Source organism: Cupressus sempervirens, chromosome 10 (assembly GCF_028749045.1).
Source record: "Cupressus sempervirens isolate cs-2001-9-10 chromosome 10, ASM2874904v1, whole genome shotgun sequence".
Classification (NCBI taxonomy): domain Eukaryota; kingdom Viridiplantae; phylum Streptophyta; class Pinopsida; order Cupressales; family Cupressaceae; genus Cupressus; species Cupressus sempervirens.
Genome location: NC_143127.1, coordinates 411,978,373 through 411,996,263, shown reverse-complemented (window position 1 = coordinate 411,996,263; position 17,891 = coordinate 411,978,373). Strand labels below are relative to the sequence as shown.

General features: G+C 33.8%; 1 pseudogene; it reads left to right on the top strand.

Moving 5' to 3' along the window:
• The first annotated feature begins 1,553 nt into the window (after positions 1–1,553).
• Positions 1,554–3,271, top strand: LOC149534446 (cytochrome P450 CYP94D108 pseudogene; annotated as a pseudogene).
• The last annotated feature ends 14,620 nt before the right edge of the window (positions 3,272–17,891 follow it).

The following is a 17,891-nucleotide window of genomic DNA, read 5'->3' as shown; positions in this document are numbered from 1 at the left end:
TTATTTCTCTATTCAATATGGAAACCTTCTCTCTCTCTCTCTCTCTCTCTCTCTCTCTCTCTCTCTCTCTCTCTCTATGGTTTCTTTTGAAACTCTTAGGTGCTTTAGCTTTTTGAAAAACTTTATGTAGATTCTTGGTGGGTTTTTATAGATCTCAGTTAGGCTAGTCTCCATTATTTCAAGGTGCATCATTTTGCATGCTTCGAATTTGAAGCCAATGGATTCAGAATCTAATTTGATATTATTTTTGGATTTTTTGGGCTTTCTTTTGGGTGTCCTTTCATTCTTCTTTAGCCCTTTGATCAATCTGCTTCAAACTTCATCACCTTTTAGATATTCACATTTTTTTCATAAAAAATGTGTCATGACATCTCTCAACTACAACAACATAAATTTACCATAACATGGTATCCGAGTAGGTTGATTGAATTTCATAGAATTTTCCAAAATTATTTAGAAAAATTCGAGCCTCTTTTGATTTGGATTTTTTCTAGAAATGTGGTTTTCGATTTCTTGAAATAAAAATCATTAGAGATTTTTAATAGAACATTTTTGGTTAGTCTTCAAAGATCTTTGTAGAAAATTACAAGCTTCATTGAGGGTTTTGATTACGTGATTTCTTGGTTTGGGAAAATGTCTCTAAGTTTTGAAGTTTTCATGTTCTTGCATATGTCTTTAATATACAATTTTTTACTTGCATGTACTTGCATGCACTTGCATGTTACTTACAGGTGTTATTTTTCCCGTCCTTTGTCAAAGCTTAACTAAATTATGGAGTTGCAATGCTAAGGCAACCTTTCTTTTGGCACCCCATTTCATGTCATGAAGAAGCATTTTTTAATTATTTTTATTTGATGTTTTAGATTTTTTTCAACTATTTTATTTCATAGTGTAGACTTTACATTGGTAATAATAATATAGTTTTCAAAATTAAAGCACTTGTACATGGATATTTTTTTTTAATAAATAAAGTGGTACAATGTCAACACCCTGTCATTAATGCCTAACATGTGGAATTCTTTAAAATAATCTGAACTTTTGAAATATAAAATTAATTTTACTCCCTACTAATAATTTTGCTTAAATCATTTCTATATATGAAAATCTCAAAACTATAGTACATATGGAAATATTTCAAAAATATTTACAAATCACTATTGCATCTAATCAATGCAATAGTATCCTCGAACTAATAAATATTTAAAATTAGATAAAAGAACGCCTGACATATATAGAAAAAATTAATAAAACAAAGTTTTGGAAAGGGACTTTCTTGTACACGAAAAGGCCAATTGATAACCGCAAGGAACACGGTCTGCTCAACAACTGTTGAATTACTGACGGCTTACAGGTCTTCCACGTTGCTCTGTGCATCTCTTTATATTATGAAATTTAATTCAATAACTACATCTCATCGACCTTCGTTTCAAACAATTAATTTCCAATCTACCGAAGATAAAGGAATAATATTTAAGAACAGCTCCAGCGGAGTGCTCAAATACGTACAGACGGAATCTGACCGGAATACTATCTGTTACAGAGAATAGCTGCGGAATATTATTTTTCTAAGCGTTTTCATTGTTTTAGTTGGGTACTTTTCGCTATGTTTTCTAAGAAGAAAGAACGTGAAAAAGCCCTGCAAGGCCCTTCTTAACTATCCCATTGTCGGCTGCGCATTCGAGTTCTTGAAAAATCGTCACAGATTGCTGCAATGGCTCACAGAAACCATGGAAATTATGCCAACAAATACATTCAGGGGAGAGATATCATTACAGCAAATCCTGCAAACGTGGAGCATATTCTCAAAACTAAATTTGAAGACTACCAAAAGGGAGAACGCTTCACCTTTCTTCTCCACGATTTCTTGGGTCGAGGTATTTTCAATGCCGACGGTGACCTGTGGAAGATGCAAAGAAAGACAGCAAGCTACGAATCTAACACCAACTCTCTCAGAAGCTTCGTGGTGGAGACGGTGCAGTGGGAGATTGGGAACCGGCTGGTGCCCGTCCTAACCAACGCAGCTGAAACGGGTGAGTGTTTAGATTTGCATTTGACAATATTTGTAGCGTAGCGTTTGGGGTGGATCCTGCCTGTCTACTCCCCTCAATGCCCATCTCACCATTTGCAAAGACTTTTGACGATGCCACTGAAATTAGCGCCGGAAGGTTCTATTCTGCTCTTTCACTTTCGTGGAGAGTGATGCGCGTGCTCAACATTGGCTCTGAAAAGCGTTTGCGGGAAGCTATTGATGTTGTGGACAAATTCGCTATGGATGTGGTCTATAGCAGAAGGAAGGAGATTTCGCCGAGTACGGGAGGCACTGGGAGAGAGGATCTGCTTTCGAGGTTCATGGCGGCTCTTTCAAACAAGTCGGTGCATGAATTACGGTCGGATGATCAGTCGGAAAGTGAGGGCCAGGAATCAAGTGATGCGATGGATAATTTTTTGAAGGAGATGGTGGTGACCTTTGCTTTGGCAGGCAGAGATAGCACTTCTGCTGCTCTCACATGGTTTATCTGGCTTCTCTCCTCTCACCAGAGTGTAGAGCAAGCCATCCACGCTGAAATCTTACATATATTAGGTAAGAGATCGCGCTCCACAAGAGCTGATGAAGACGGGGTTAATTTCAGCTTTGAGGAATTGAAGGATATGAATTATTTGCATGCTGCTCTGTGCGAGTCGATGCGGCTTTATCCGCCGGTGGCTGTTGATACTAAACTTGCCTCCAAAGACGATGTTTTACCAGACGGGACTTGTGTGAAGAAGGGAACACATCTGAATTACTGTAGTTATGCGATGGGCAGGATGGAAAGTATTTGGGTTAGTGACTGTTTGCAGTTTAATCCCCAGAGATGGTAGAAAGAAGGGGAATTTGTGGGAGAGAATCCATACAAGTTTTCAGTATTCCATGCTGGACCTCGATTATGTCTGGGCAAAGAGATGGCGTTCATACAGATGAAATCTATTGTGGCTTCAATTATTCAAAGTTTCCGTTTGGAGATTGATGATGGGATTGCGTGTCCGATTATGTGGTGTCTCTGACCATGCGAATGAGAGGTGGGCTGCCCATTACTGTCCGATGTCGACGAGGATAATGCATCTGCTTGATGGGCATATTACGTATGAAAGATATTTCTGAATTAGTTGAACGATCATGTGCTTATCTAGCATATTATGTTATTATATTCAGCCTTCTTTATTCAAATTGTCATGTTCAACTACCAGTTTAAAGATCAAGTGGTGACAATATTCTAAAATAATTTTTAAATAATTGTTGATTCTTGGTAATGATTTATGTGATAAGTTACCGAAAGGATAGGCTACCTAAGGAAAAGCTAAATGAACGACCAAATTTGATGGACGAGTATAATCCCACATTTAAATGATTTATACTAACAAGGAAGTGCTAATGAAATGGATGAATAATGTTGTAGAAAAGTATGTGCTCCATACTTGATAATTGCTTAGATATTGCTTGACAACTAAGTCAATAACGCAGTGGGCAATTCATTATTGCTGGCTCTTGCAGCACCTAAGCAAATAATTCTACAAGGTCAATTTCTCGCAGAAAGTCTTTCTAAAATATTAGCTATAGGGCTTCGATTATGAAAGGGAAAGAACTGGCATCCACCGAGATCATAACTGCTGTGGCTTATATTATTAAACTTTTGGAAATATATAAATATATAATTTCAGTTGGCGGTTGCAATTAATGTACAAATTTGGGGAAAGTTTTTTTTAAAAAAATTTTAGACCTTTTTTTTATAAACTTTTAGAAATATCTAATTTTAGTTGGTGCTTGCAATTAATGCTTGTTTTTCATAAAATAAATGTATCCTTGATATTTAATATCTTCTAATTAATCAAAAATTCTAAACAACTAAAAGAAACTAGACACAAATTACAATTAAGTGTCAATAAAAAATGTGGTGTTATTGACCATAAGCAAGAAAGACTTAATACCATTACAAAAAATGTCCTTTCCCCTAAGATTGTGTAATTAGTTTTATACGTAGACCAAGACTTTGAAATAGATCTTTTTTCTTTGGAAAAAAGATAATTATAATTAGAATGCATAATATTTAGTATAGTAAATAATTTATATTCAAAACTGAATACTATGTCATGAATATTTGTTCTTTTGTATAATAATATTGGTCTATATGTATTGGGTAGTTGATTAATTCAGGGATGGACTAAAAGATAATTAAAGTTAATTTATTATTGCAAACTATCTTTAGTAAATTTATTATTATAAACTATCTTTAGTACATGCATATGGTGAGAAGTGCTTTGTTTTGTCGTATTATAATAAAAATATACATTGTCTAGTTGAGAGATGAGCTATAACACTAATTTAAAGATATGATAGGTAAAATTAATAATATCAATATGTTCAATACAATACTAATAAAGTAATAAAATTATATAAAATCTCATTTAATAATGTAATAAAATTATATGATTATTTCATATAATTTAGAATCAACCAATCCTATTAATACTCATCTCTTAATGAGAGGCTCATTTTTTTCAATCATTAGCTGAATACCATTAAGGTTAATATGTCAATTACCCAAAAAATTACATAATTAGTAGAACAAAAAATTAATATTTTGAAATAGATGTTTTTCCTTATATAAAATAATTAAAATAGGACATTTAGAATAATAAATAAGTTAAAGTGGAAAAAAGTGTTACGAAATAGACATTTCTTGTTTTAGTATTATGAGATTATTCTTTGTTTGGTAGTTGATAGATGAAATATGAAATATCAATTTAGACATATTTTTAATAATCTAGAGAGAGAGAGAGAGGGCGGGGGGGGGGGGGGGGGAGGAGGAGAGATCTAAAACCTAGAATGGAGTGAAGTCATAAAGGATGAGAAAAAAATAATTTTGTGAAGGCAAGAATGCCATGTGACCGTTTGGATGGAGGTACTAGAGACTATGCTTATGTGGAGGAGATTGAACTGCCTGTGACTTATGCACTAATGTAAAGTCTCAAAGAAGTGCATAGGAGAGAAGGGTAGGTGGGAGTGTTGACATTAAGGTCAATTTGTCTATCAGTGAATCAACACTTAGTCAAATGGTTACATTGCCACCAAGCTCTACCATTGCTACCGAGCTTATCATTCATCTAGCAATGTTAACCAAGTGTCTCAGTTACTACTAAGCTAAACAAATAGTTTGTAGTTCATGTCAAGCTACACAACATCGACTGAGCATTAGAGACAGTTTACAATATAGACTGAGCATAGCAGTGTCTATCGAGCTATCTAGTGGATCTGATGAAGACTCCACTATTAACTAAGTTGTGTAGTGTTAAAAAGCTCTATAGTGTCTACCTTGCTCACAATGTTAACTCAGTGAATCTAGTGTTGACCGTGTCATGCAATGTCAACTAAGTGATTATGCAGCTACTGAGTTTCCCATTGTTCACTGGGTCACATAGTGCTGACTGAGTTTGAGCTACTTGAAGAGTGATGAGTATGGATGGAGCTTCAACTTCAACTGATTGCTAGAGTTTTCTAAGCATTGATAGTGTCTATCATGTATCAAAAAATCAATGAGTTTTTCTTTTGAACCTAAGTTATAGCAGTTGGATAGACTTTGAGAATTATGATAAATTTGGTGTTGTAGTCAACTCTAGAAGGTAATGAATTGGATTGGTATAAATGTAATGCATTGTATCATATGCAAATATGTATGTGAAGATGTATACAGAGTGGCTGAGGGTGAATTGAAGAATGGTACAAGTAGTATAAGGGACAACATGGATTTATATACTATAACCAAGTGAACATTGCAATACAAGGAATCTCATTCAGTAAATCAAAGTTGGAGATCAGAGATCAACCATTGATTCATCCTAATAGGCACATCATTCAAATCCTTTAATGGGGTAGACTTAATAGTCTTTTGGTAAATCTTCTAACCAAGTGCATACTTCATTGCGTGTTTGTAAATCCTTTAACAAGGTGGACCTCATGGTCCTTATTGCCCCTAATAGGGAAAATCACCATAAGTGGTCAATTGTAAGCTGTAATTGGTTACCTTTATAATACATTAGTAAAGCTTGTGCATATCATCCCCACCCCAATTTTGTTTTCTAATTGAAAGGTTTCTAGGTTACCATATGTTGTGTCAAAGTGCTATGATTGTTTTATCACTTTCATTCTGTCATGCATGCAATTAGATTAGAATAATATATGAAGGATTAATTGGTGAAATAATGTAAAGATTTTCTTGGTTCTTGATTCACCCCCCCCCCCCCCCCCCCCCCCCCCCCCCCTCTCAGTAACCTAGCCTACCTTATATTTCCAACAATTGGTACCAAAGCTATTGCAAATCAGAAGTTTGATAGATTGGGATAAGATTAAAGGCAATGGAGGTATACAGGCTAGATAAGGCTATTAAGAATGACAAGTTGGATCTAGTATTGGCCATTAGACAACTCAAGAAAGAAAAGGAGAAACTCTCTCAATCATTGAAAAGAAGGAAAGATCTTGCAGTACAAATGGATGACAATCTCTTACACTAAAAGAATAATTGAAGACTTATGTCTAGAAAGAAATTCAGATGAAGCTAATGCAATAATCAAAGACCTATTGGAGAAGAATTACAATCTTCAAGAAGTCAAAGAGCTGAAAAGAGAGAAAGAAATCCAATCAATCAGATTATGTGAAGTCATGGAAGAAAAATACAAACCAGAAGAAGTGATAGACGAAAAGGACAATGAAATTAAACAACTATCGCTTCAACAAACAGGCTACATTGATCAACTCAATGATGCAAATCAAGAGCTTATAAATCTAAGGACGAAGAGTAAAAGACTACAGAATGATCTCAATATTGAAAACAAAAGCAATGAAATAATGATGGAATCTTAGGAAAACATGAATCAATTAAATGATCAAAGTTAGTATAGACACAAAGGTAAAGATGGAGTAGGATATACAGAAGAAGGTGAATCATCTTAGCAAGGAGCTCGACAGAACAAAGAGCTACTTGAAATTATTGTGGTAAGATAGGTCATACATCAAAAAAATGTTGGAGCAATGGTAAAGAAAAAATCAATGAAAAGTGTTACAGTTGCAACAAGCATGGACATAGAGCAAGTGACATGGAAAAGTCACAATTGCAAGAAACAAGGACAAGAATCTTCAGAATGAAAAACCAATAAGTGGAACCTATTAGAACAAGTTGTGAAAGAAATATTTGGATGGGATTACACCAAATGGTGTAGATGTCAATACTGTGGTGAATTTGGGAACATTGGAGAAAATTATGTGAAACATCACATGAGGAAAAAAGATACTACAAAGAGATGTTTTATTTGTACAAAACTTGGACATCTTGCCAAGAACTATATAAACATAGGAAGAATTCAAGATGTAAAGAAAGCCAAAGCTAACAATAGAAGAAAACAAATGAGGTAGAAATGGATATTGAAATCTCTAAAAAATGCAAGCCAAAATCATGAAGGGTATGACACCCAAGTTAATGAGTTGAGTGAAGAAAACATATCAACTTAATTCCCTATGAAGATCATTGGAACTATGAGTAAGAAGAAGTCATTTAACACATGTTTCATCTAGCATAGAGAAATATCCATATTAGCATTCAAGATGCACAAGGATCACTAATTGATAAAAACGTTCAAGACCTTATTGAGCATAGTTAGGTTATATATCATTTCATAATGCAAACACCGATTTTGTAACCCTACCAAGTACCAAGGCTAGACCAAATGGTGATAATGTTATTTAGTTTTGAAGTTCACTAAGTTGGTAGTTCTTGTCAAGTCAAGAGACCCTACTAAGTTGAAGGTGTCATCCAAGCATTAAATAATAAACTTAGTGGAGGATAGCCTATTGACCAAGTGAGTATATGTACAAAGCATTAATGGTGATTGAAAAGACAAAATTCATTAAAAGAAAGAAATCAAACACATTGTTTCACCACAAATTTTCAAATCATAGAGTGCAGAGTGGAATTAGAGTTTCCAAGTGATTTAAGCTATTGTTGTTGAAGATTCTCCCAGTTTCAAAACCCTACTAAGCGATGGCATCTTCGACTAAAAAAGTGAAGAAAGGATAAAAAATGTTGTTTCGCAAAGTGGATTGCAAGGCTCCTGCATTCAAGTTGAGTCCAATAATTGTAGAGACATTAGAACCTACTAGAGCACAATCATAAATTCCGCCCAAGGTACTTCTTCTCCATGATATTCATTTGTTCTATCATTGTTCAATCTGAGAACTTGGAACCCTAAAAAATCAATGAAGTGTTCAATTAGTTATGTGTGGATAACATTCTCAAACCCATGGATAATCATTTGGAAACAAAGGGCTTAAAAAATATTCTACATATATGAAGGACTTTCAAGTCAAATGGATCAAATTTATTATGAGTTGAGTTCACAATGGACAATTTTGGTTAGAGAACCCTATCTCGATAACAAAGGAGATGATACATATAGTCACTGGATTACCCATGTCAAATAAAGATGAGACCACCAAAACCTTAGGTTGGGAAGAGTTGTCAAAGCATGAAGAGGCATGAAGCTAAGTGGTTTAATACACATGGAGTTGAAGTTTGGGATCCATGTGATTTCTCACAAGATATACAACTCAAGCCAATTGAAAAACATGTTGTGTGAGGTTGTTGATATGGCATACAAGGTGGTAAAGAATAACTTTTCTTTCAACCTTACTGAGTTATTGTTGAACCAATTCTACAAAAATATGGAAACATTAGAGTGTAAAAGAACAACCCATGTAAGTTTGGTTCTCTTTTCACATGTCTATTTTTCATTGTTCAAAAGTTTTTCCCTTCCAAAGGATCTATAGTATGGAGAAAGGATGTTCCAATATTATACCAAATTACTGAATATATAGTAGAAATGGGTAAGAATTTTAGTAGCATTATGGATAATTACTTTGTGTCATTCAAGGAAAATATCTAAAATAAGATTTAGGATACCCTAGAAGCTTGTAGAAGACTATGAGCAAGATATTTGTTTCATGGTTGACTGTGAAAAAGTTTATATTCAAGTAGTCAGGCCTAGAGTGGCATGGGTTAAGCCTCTGGATTATGAGGTTAACATTGATGACACTAAGGATATCATTAAAGCTCTATTGAATGAGCCTATGGATCCTAAAGCCACCTATTTTGGAACATATCATGAGGAAAAGGCCAAAATAGAGCTTGAGATATAGATACCTTAAGTAGTCACCAAAGGAAGGAAGAGGATAGAGAAAATAATAAAGAATACCAAGTGATCAAGCTCTTCTCTAATGCTTATCGAGGGAAAAGGATATGATTTGGAAGATGATGAAGTAGAGGAAACTAAATTTGAGAAGGAAGAGCCTGCCAAGAAGAAGGGGAAAGTTATTATAACCAAACCTACTGAGTCTTTCATTGTAGTATTTAAAAGAAGAGCAAAAAAATCCTTGAAGAAGCTAAATTTAGGTGAAGATGAAGCATAATAGATTATCTTCAAAAGATCTACACCTACACTTCAAGAAAAATTAAAGAAGATGGAAGGAGTGGGCATGGAATGTTTTAAGTCTCTTAAGTATGAGACTAGAAGTGAAGAAGAGAACAAGTAGATTGAGGATACTATTATGGAAAAATTGGGCGAGTGGAAATATTCACCTTATGAGATTTCACAAAAAATTTCAAATGAACTTTTTGAGGTAGTTAAGCCTAGATGGGACAGTGCAATGAAAACTGCTAAGGACATCTATGAACAAACTTTGAGATAGCTTGTGCCTAGTATTGCTGAAAAAGGAGGTGAAGGAATCCTTCAAGAAAAATGAGAAGAATCTCACTCTTAAATTAAGCACATGTCTGATATTGCTTAAGGACATTGAATCTATGGTGCAATATACTTCTATTGCATGGAAAAATATCTATGGGTTGCATAAACCTAGTGAATTTGTGGTGCATGTTTGATGAGAAAGATGGTAAAGATGATGATGTAGAAGAAGAAGAAGAAGAAGAAGAAGAAGAAGAAATAAAAGATGATATAGATGATGTTGGTCTTGATGATGAGGACAAAGGATAGAAAGCCACTGAGGAAAGTCTTCTAGAGATATAGATTATTAAAGAAACTGATGAAGAGAAGATTGGAGTGTTAGTTATGACTGCATTTCCTCATTCTCCAACCAAAGCTTTAGTAAAATCAAGATCAAATAAGACTTCTAACAAGTTGGTTGTAGTTACCATTGCTACACCAAGCACTCAACCAATCTCTGGATCTATATTGGCAACTATTACATTGACTGAAGTGCCCAATACTTCATCTGCCAAGCAACAAGTTCTTCCAACATCAGGCTTGACCAAGCAACAACAAGATATTCCTATTTTTAGCATTATCTCTACATTTATTTCTATTCCATCTATTTCTATAGTTTCTTCAATACCAAGTGTATCCAAAGTTAGTGCAATGATAGTCACGAAGTATTCTCAACCAAGCACTATTAAAGTTCTCAATAAGGGTAAAGAAATTGTCTCTAGCATTTGAAAAGCTAAGGGTAAAAAAGAAGGGGAAGAAATTGATCTAGATGAGGACATTGTTATTCCAAATTGGAATATCTCTATCCTCACTCCTAATAAAATGGAGACCTTGGGAGAACTCTTAAAGAAAAGGGATAAGCAACAAAATCTTAGAGAAGAGAAAAAGAAGAAAAATCAAGTCCTCGGAGACATAAAGAGCATATTTGTCAATGCTCTGAGTATTGAGGTTGATAGAAAATAACCTAGTTAGGATTAGTTATCTAAAATTGTCGACAATTATAATGAAGATTTGAATGGACAAGAAAAATTGCTACAAAGAGCTGAAAGAAAATTTGAAAACAAAGTGTTAGAGAAAGTTTCACTAAAGATTGCAATAGATCAAATAGGATTGTCTAACATTCTTGCTACACTAGAAACATCTATAAATAATTTTGTTTCATTATTTTTCAAATTGAGTGATACATCTATCTTCATAAAGGAGATCAAGGATAAATTGTCTAAAATAGATGAGGATATGAAGGAAACTACACACTAGCTATCACTTGATCAAAGTTACACTTCTGTACATTACACAAAGATCATATATCTAAAAAATATTTAGGTAGAATTATTTATGGAAGAAGCCAAAATTAGGGCCACACTTGCAAAAATTCAGGGCATGATTTTTCCAAACATGGATGCACTACAAAAGTATGTTGCACATGCACAGAATCTCATCCATGATAACAACTTCTCCATAGTTGACTACATGATGAAACTATTAGGAGAAGTACAAATAGCCTTGCATGCAAGTAAGGTATTGTAAGTGAATTGGGACAAGACTATGGGACTAATTCTCAATCTACATTCTAATTTCTTGTCACATTTTGGTTTTAACTTGTAGATGTTATACATCTTTAGCATTTATGTCAAAAAGGGAGAGAATACTATTGGCAAAGGAAAATGGGGAGGTATATATATATATATATATATATATATATATATATATATATATCGAGAGAGAGAGAGAGAGAGAGAGAGAGAGAGAGAGAGAGAGAGAGATGATTTTGTATAAAATGAGAAGATAACTATACTCTAGATGTATGTATCTAGGAGATATATGTATGGGGGAGTAGTATAGTAATATGCAAGGGTAAAAGTACAAAGCTATATCACATTTTAGACTGACTTATTACAACAACTAAATTTGAGTATTTCTATCTAAAAATCAATTTTATTTAAATATATGAACTAGAAAAATTTACTCTAGCTAATTTATATATGGTCTCACACTTTTCTAATTGGAAATGTCTATTAAATGCATTTTTATATTAGTTTGTATCCAATTACTAAAGAAATAAAATTATTTCAGAAAACTAATGTTTCAATAACTCTTACTATTTTTTATTATATGATTTTATTAACATATAAACACTATTTTATAGAGCTCAAAGTCAAGAATATTCTCATATAGATTTTATAGTGTTTTAATTAGATATAGTATACTATTGTAATTAAAAAATTCCACAAGTACTTATTTTAACACTCAAGAAGATGTCAATTTTGAGAAAGGAAAAAATATTAAATCATATTAAAAAAATTAAAAATCACATAGCATTCTACAAGAAAGTTTCCTCTTCAATAATGTATAATTATTTTTTTGGTTAGAATATTTTTGTTTCAAAAATGTGGTGGGAGATGAAAACTATCAATTTTAGGTGAATTGAAATTTGAATCATTATAAAAGATAAAAGATAGGTCTAAAGACAACTTTTATGTTTGTTTATTCTAGCTATATATGTTATCTACAACCTAATCTAATATCGAAGGGAAATAAGTTTATTTCCATATAGTTTTCTAGTGGGAACTAGATCCCTAATTTTTAGCATTTTTCAACAAGTAAAAAGTTTTCTTTAAAAATTAGGAAAATCTATAAATTCTTATTCCAAATAATTATTAAAAATCATAATCCTAAACCTCATCATCAAATTCAAAATAATAGTACCAATTTTATGTCATTGAAGATGAACAATTATACTTTTGTTAGCCTTTTCCTTTATAAAAGGGTGATATAGGTTTGTGCATTTACCCGCAAATATATATACATGTAGGTAGAAGATATCTTTACAAAAGTAATTCTGAAAAATAAAATTAAAGAGTAATTTAGCAAGTTACAATAGTAGGAAGTCAAAACTGAGTTGAAGACATAATATGGTGATAAAGAAAGTTTTTTTTTTTACTTTTAATTTTGAGTATTCATATTTTTTGGTTTGATAATTTTTTTTGTCACTAATGAAAAAGGGGGAGGATTTTGACATTGAGGTCAATTTGCCTATCAGTGGCTCAACACATAGTCAAATGGTGCTCTTTCTATCATCAATGTTTCCAGCCCAATCAACACTAGTGTAGGCTTTCAATTCAAAATTTTGATTCTTTTGTAGTATAGACCAAACTCTTTTGTTCCTTTTAGATATCTCATAATTCTCTTACATCCATTAAATGATTCTCCTTGGGATTAGCAGAGAATCTTGCAACTATATAGATAGATAATGTTGTAAGGAAATTTGCAACAAAGAATATAGCTATTTCCACATAACCCATAATAAATCTAAAATAAATATGCAACTAAAATTCACATGCATGAGAATAAACAACATACCCACAAAAATTGTGACACAAGATATACCCTAAGAAACCCTCACTGAGGGAAAAACCCAACTTCTAAAAGTATCCATCACCATATATTATTTAGCAAAAACACCATCGCAATACAACCATGGAAACCTTCAAAGCCATAGCCATAATTGAGAAATCCATGTGAACAAACATGAATCCACACATCCTATGCTATGCTTCTAACCTTCACAAATGCTCCCTTGGTTAACCTATCAAGCCTTGTCCTGCTCAACTCTTTTCTTTCTTTCTATCTATCTTCACACATCAACAACTACCCTTGTGGCTACTTATATAGTAGCAAGTCCCACAAAACCACCAAGTGTTATTACATAAACCATGTACTAAAACCATGTGCTACCTAACCCACTAACCCAACATTTAATATTGGAAATTTAATTAATTTCTCCAATATTAAATAATTATATGAAATATTATCACAATGTTACAATACAACTCATCAAGTATATCCCATGGGAATATTTACATGTTGCACATCCATCTAGGTGCAAAATTACATAATAACATAAAATAATACAATATATCAATATTATGCAATGTGTGCAACAATCATAATCTCAACAATCTCTCACTTGTTGTATACATTGCATAGGGTTAATATGTAGCCACATAAATAAACAAGGGAACAATCCCTCCTATCACATCCACCATCATGGATCAAAGTACACCAAGTGCTCCATCCTAGTACCCATGACAAAATCAAAGTATCTATCATCTCAAACATGAATGATCTCACCTCCTATTATGGAACTGCCACCAGATATACATAGAAGCCATCCAAAGAGAAAGCTACCCAACCTATTGCATTAGAAGATCATAAAATCTTGTACCACCTAAAATGCAAAGCACAAAAAATCTAATCCAAAGGTAATCACATGCATCCGTAGTTTTTAGAATATCCATAGTTGAAATAACACCCATAACAAGTGCCAAACCCATCCAACTATCCATACCTCCAAAGGTATAACAAGTTAATCTCACATCATTGACATATCCAATCTATAACCTACAATCACAAGCCTCAAGAGCAATACCTAGCACATATATGCCAAGGAGCTTCCACTATAAAAGATAATGTCAAATCTATAACCAATCTACTCACAACATCTCAAAGAAGTGAATCCATATAGTCTCAAGGACATCCACAATACATATACCAATAATCTACAAAAACAACTCTTGTAACAAATCTCCAATACTCTCCCATGTTCTCCACAACCAACAAAGGAAAGAGTTAAAGGAATAACCATGTCATCTCTCTCATGACATACATGAGAAAACCAATGATCACAATCTCTAACCAATCTCAAATCTAATGCAAGAAAATTTGAACATCTAGGAAGATAACCAAGACCAAAGAGAAACCATGCAAATCATAACTTGTATCATTTCCTTCTACACACACCTCTAGATGTAAACTGTGCAAGTATGATCTCCTCTAGAAAACCCCAAGAAAGCCACAACACCACCCAAACCATACCATATAACTAATCATGGATTTAAACTTCTCATAAGAAGAAAAAACTCATAAACCATTCCTAATATAAGAAATATGCGCAATATAAAACCATCTACCAAACTCAACCAACATAACAACATATGAAAATTGAGATAATTAATGCTAAACCATCTCTCAAATGAACCCGCCAGAACTAACTCATGTACCATAGCTCAAGATCCATATTCATGAAAGACAAGAATAAATATAATGCACCTAAGAGAAACAATGGGCTATACCTCTCAAGTAGGAAACTGTCGAGTAGACCAAGAGTGGGGAATGAGAATGCTTATAAAGATAACTAAGTCTACAACCAAGACTCATTTAGGATAAATCTCCTCTCAAGTCCATATCAAGTGAATGCCCCTTGGACTTCCTACTAAAATCATCAATCATCCCAAAAAATACTTCTCTAATCCAAGAGAAATTAGCATCACCACCATCTCTAAGTATCCATGAGCACCTGTAACCAATCAATCCATGCCAACTCCAAATGCAACATAATAATATCATAAAGTATCCAACTTATGATCAATGTACTCAATAATAAAAAACTAAATCAAGATCAATGTCAAAGTTCCAACCGTAGCCTAAGGAACATAAAAATGATAACACGATCTAACCATCTCAACCAAAGAGATAACATGCTCTATATGAACATACTATAACATGTCAAAACTATAAATGTATATCAAGAGTATACCATGACATAATAATAAAACCATCCTCACACCAAAGATAACATTTGAAATGGAAGAATAAACTATAGCTTTACCAAGAACCTTGTAAGTCCTCAAGATGCAACCATCTCCACATACCATGAAGAAAAACCATCTCCCCATACCATGAAAAACCATCTCCACACACCATTAAGATAACCAAGAACCCCATGAGTTCTCAAGATCTAACCATCCTCACACACCATGAGGATAAAACCATCTCCACATACCATGAAGAATCATCTCCACACACCATAAAGATAACCAAGTGCACCATGCTAATTTCAAAGGCACTTCTACAGCAACAGGATCTAAGACAAACTTCTAACATGTGCAAACACTCAATAAATATGTCAATGCCAAAAGAACTCCAACTCAACCATAGTATTGAGTCACCTATGGCATCATAAAATCCATCTCCTACATGAAGATCCTTCAGGTCTACACTCACACAACCAAAGTGTCAATACCAAGTGAAACCAAGATCTCCAAACCAAGAAGATATAAACCAAACTAGGAACTAATCCTACACTATCACCCCATCACTATCACAAGCTCCCTTTAAACTATGTATCTAATCTATCCATGATGTTGGTCTAATTTTTCACAATATAGAAAAATTCTAAAAATTTGGGTGAAAAATCATTTAGGTTTTTGAATTAAGCAGATTAGAGTCTTCATTCCTTATTTTTTTTTAAAAATTTAGGTTGCCCTAGTCTGCCCTGTTTCATGTGCTATCAAACTCTATTAAATTCTCAAGGTTTGTCCCTTAACACAACCATGAAAATTCCCTAAGTATGAAAAACCCTAGGTTTCCTTTCAACTTTTTGGAAAGGGTTTGTAAAGTGCTTAAATTTCATCCTTTACGGTCTTACGATGTAGTGTTTCATGTAAGAGTAGAGTACCATTTTCTTTTTGTTTCTATGGTCGTATTTCATAATGCAGCGTAACAACGTAAAGAATTGCATGTTTTATGGGGATATGCTTTTGTTTTTCATAATAGTGTATTGGTGTGTCAAAAGGCTTCCCAATCATACAAATGGTCTTAAAGTGAAGAAGTGTAAAGGTCTATTGCACTTTGGAAGATCTTATTACGGGGTTAATAGTAAGCAGTTTGAGTGAAAGGGCAGAGAGGTTTTGAGTTATGATTTACGCATATACATTTCAATAGATAGTGTAAGGGCATGATACCCCGACATGGCGTAAAGCTTGATCTGAAAGGGTGCATGAAACTTTTTACGATTCTACGGGTAAAAGGATTCTATAAGAACGAAAGTAAGGTTCAAATGTGTTTACGTGCATACATTTTTGAGCTCACAAACAACTATAAAGCCTTGTTCTAGCAGTAAAAGTGTCGAGCAGGACCTATTGAAGTGTCAGATGGGCCCTGGTGCAAGCAAATCAGATGAAGACATGACATCTATTTCAAATTGGCCCAACCCGTATGGCATACAACTTAAGTTTTGAATTCTACACATGCAAAAAATCAGTGACGATGTTATTTTTTTCATTTTATTGGATCAGATCTCTGTCGTTGATAAGTGGAAAAAGAAGTTTTTTCATTACGCCCTTATGCTTGCAAGGTGAGCATATGAGCGAAAGATTGTTTTATCCTATCTCTGTGATTACGAGTTCAGTCTCAGTGTATAAGCATAAAATGGTAAATAAAGGAAATAAATGAAAGGGTTCTTTACACTTTTATGAGAAAGGGTAAATGGAGGAGTGGGCTATCATTTGAGAAGGCTCTCCAATCATACGAGGGGAAGGTAACTCGTAAAGGCATAAAGGATTAATAAAAGAAAGCTACAAGATATTTCGATGCTACAGGTAAAGCTAAGAGCGTATGATTGGAAGATAAAATTTGAAGTCTTACGGTCTCCCAGGTAATGAAGTAAGTGGAGCAATGTAGAAGAAATTTTGAGGGTTTATGTTGATACGGGCATGTGTGAGCATAAAGGGTAAAGAGAAAATTTTAACAAGGGTTTTTTACACTCATGTGAGGAGTGGTTAAATCATAACAGCGAAGATGTCAGTTGAGAAGGTTTGAGATCTTACGGTGTACAAGGTTGCATATAGGCATAAAAGGTGAAGAAGTCTAAGATAAGTGTTTTACACTTATACGATGAAAGCCTAAATCGTAAAAATGGAAGTATCAAGTGAAAGTGCTTAAGGTCATACGGGATAAATGGCATCATAAGAATGTAAAAATAACTTTCAACACAGTGCCAAGACATCATTATGTTCATACGATTAAGGTATGCTGAGTGTCTCCGAGTGATCGTAGAGATTCATCAAGGGCACTTCCGGTGTTATGAAGATTGGAGGATTGACTCAGCATAAGAATGGGAGACCAAATTTTGAAAGGAAAGCTACTGATGTGTCATACCCAGTAAGAAAAAAGGACAGAATCGCCATAGCCAAGTAAAATAGATCATTGAAAAGTACACCCAGATCAGAATTTGTAGTTGATATACCTTG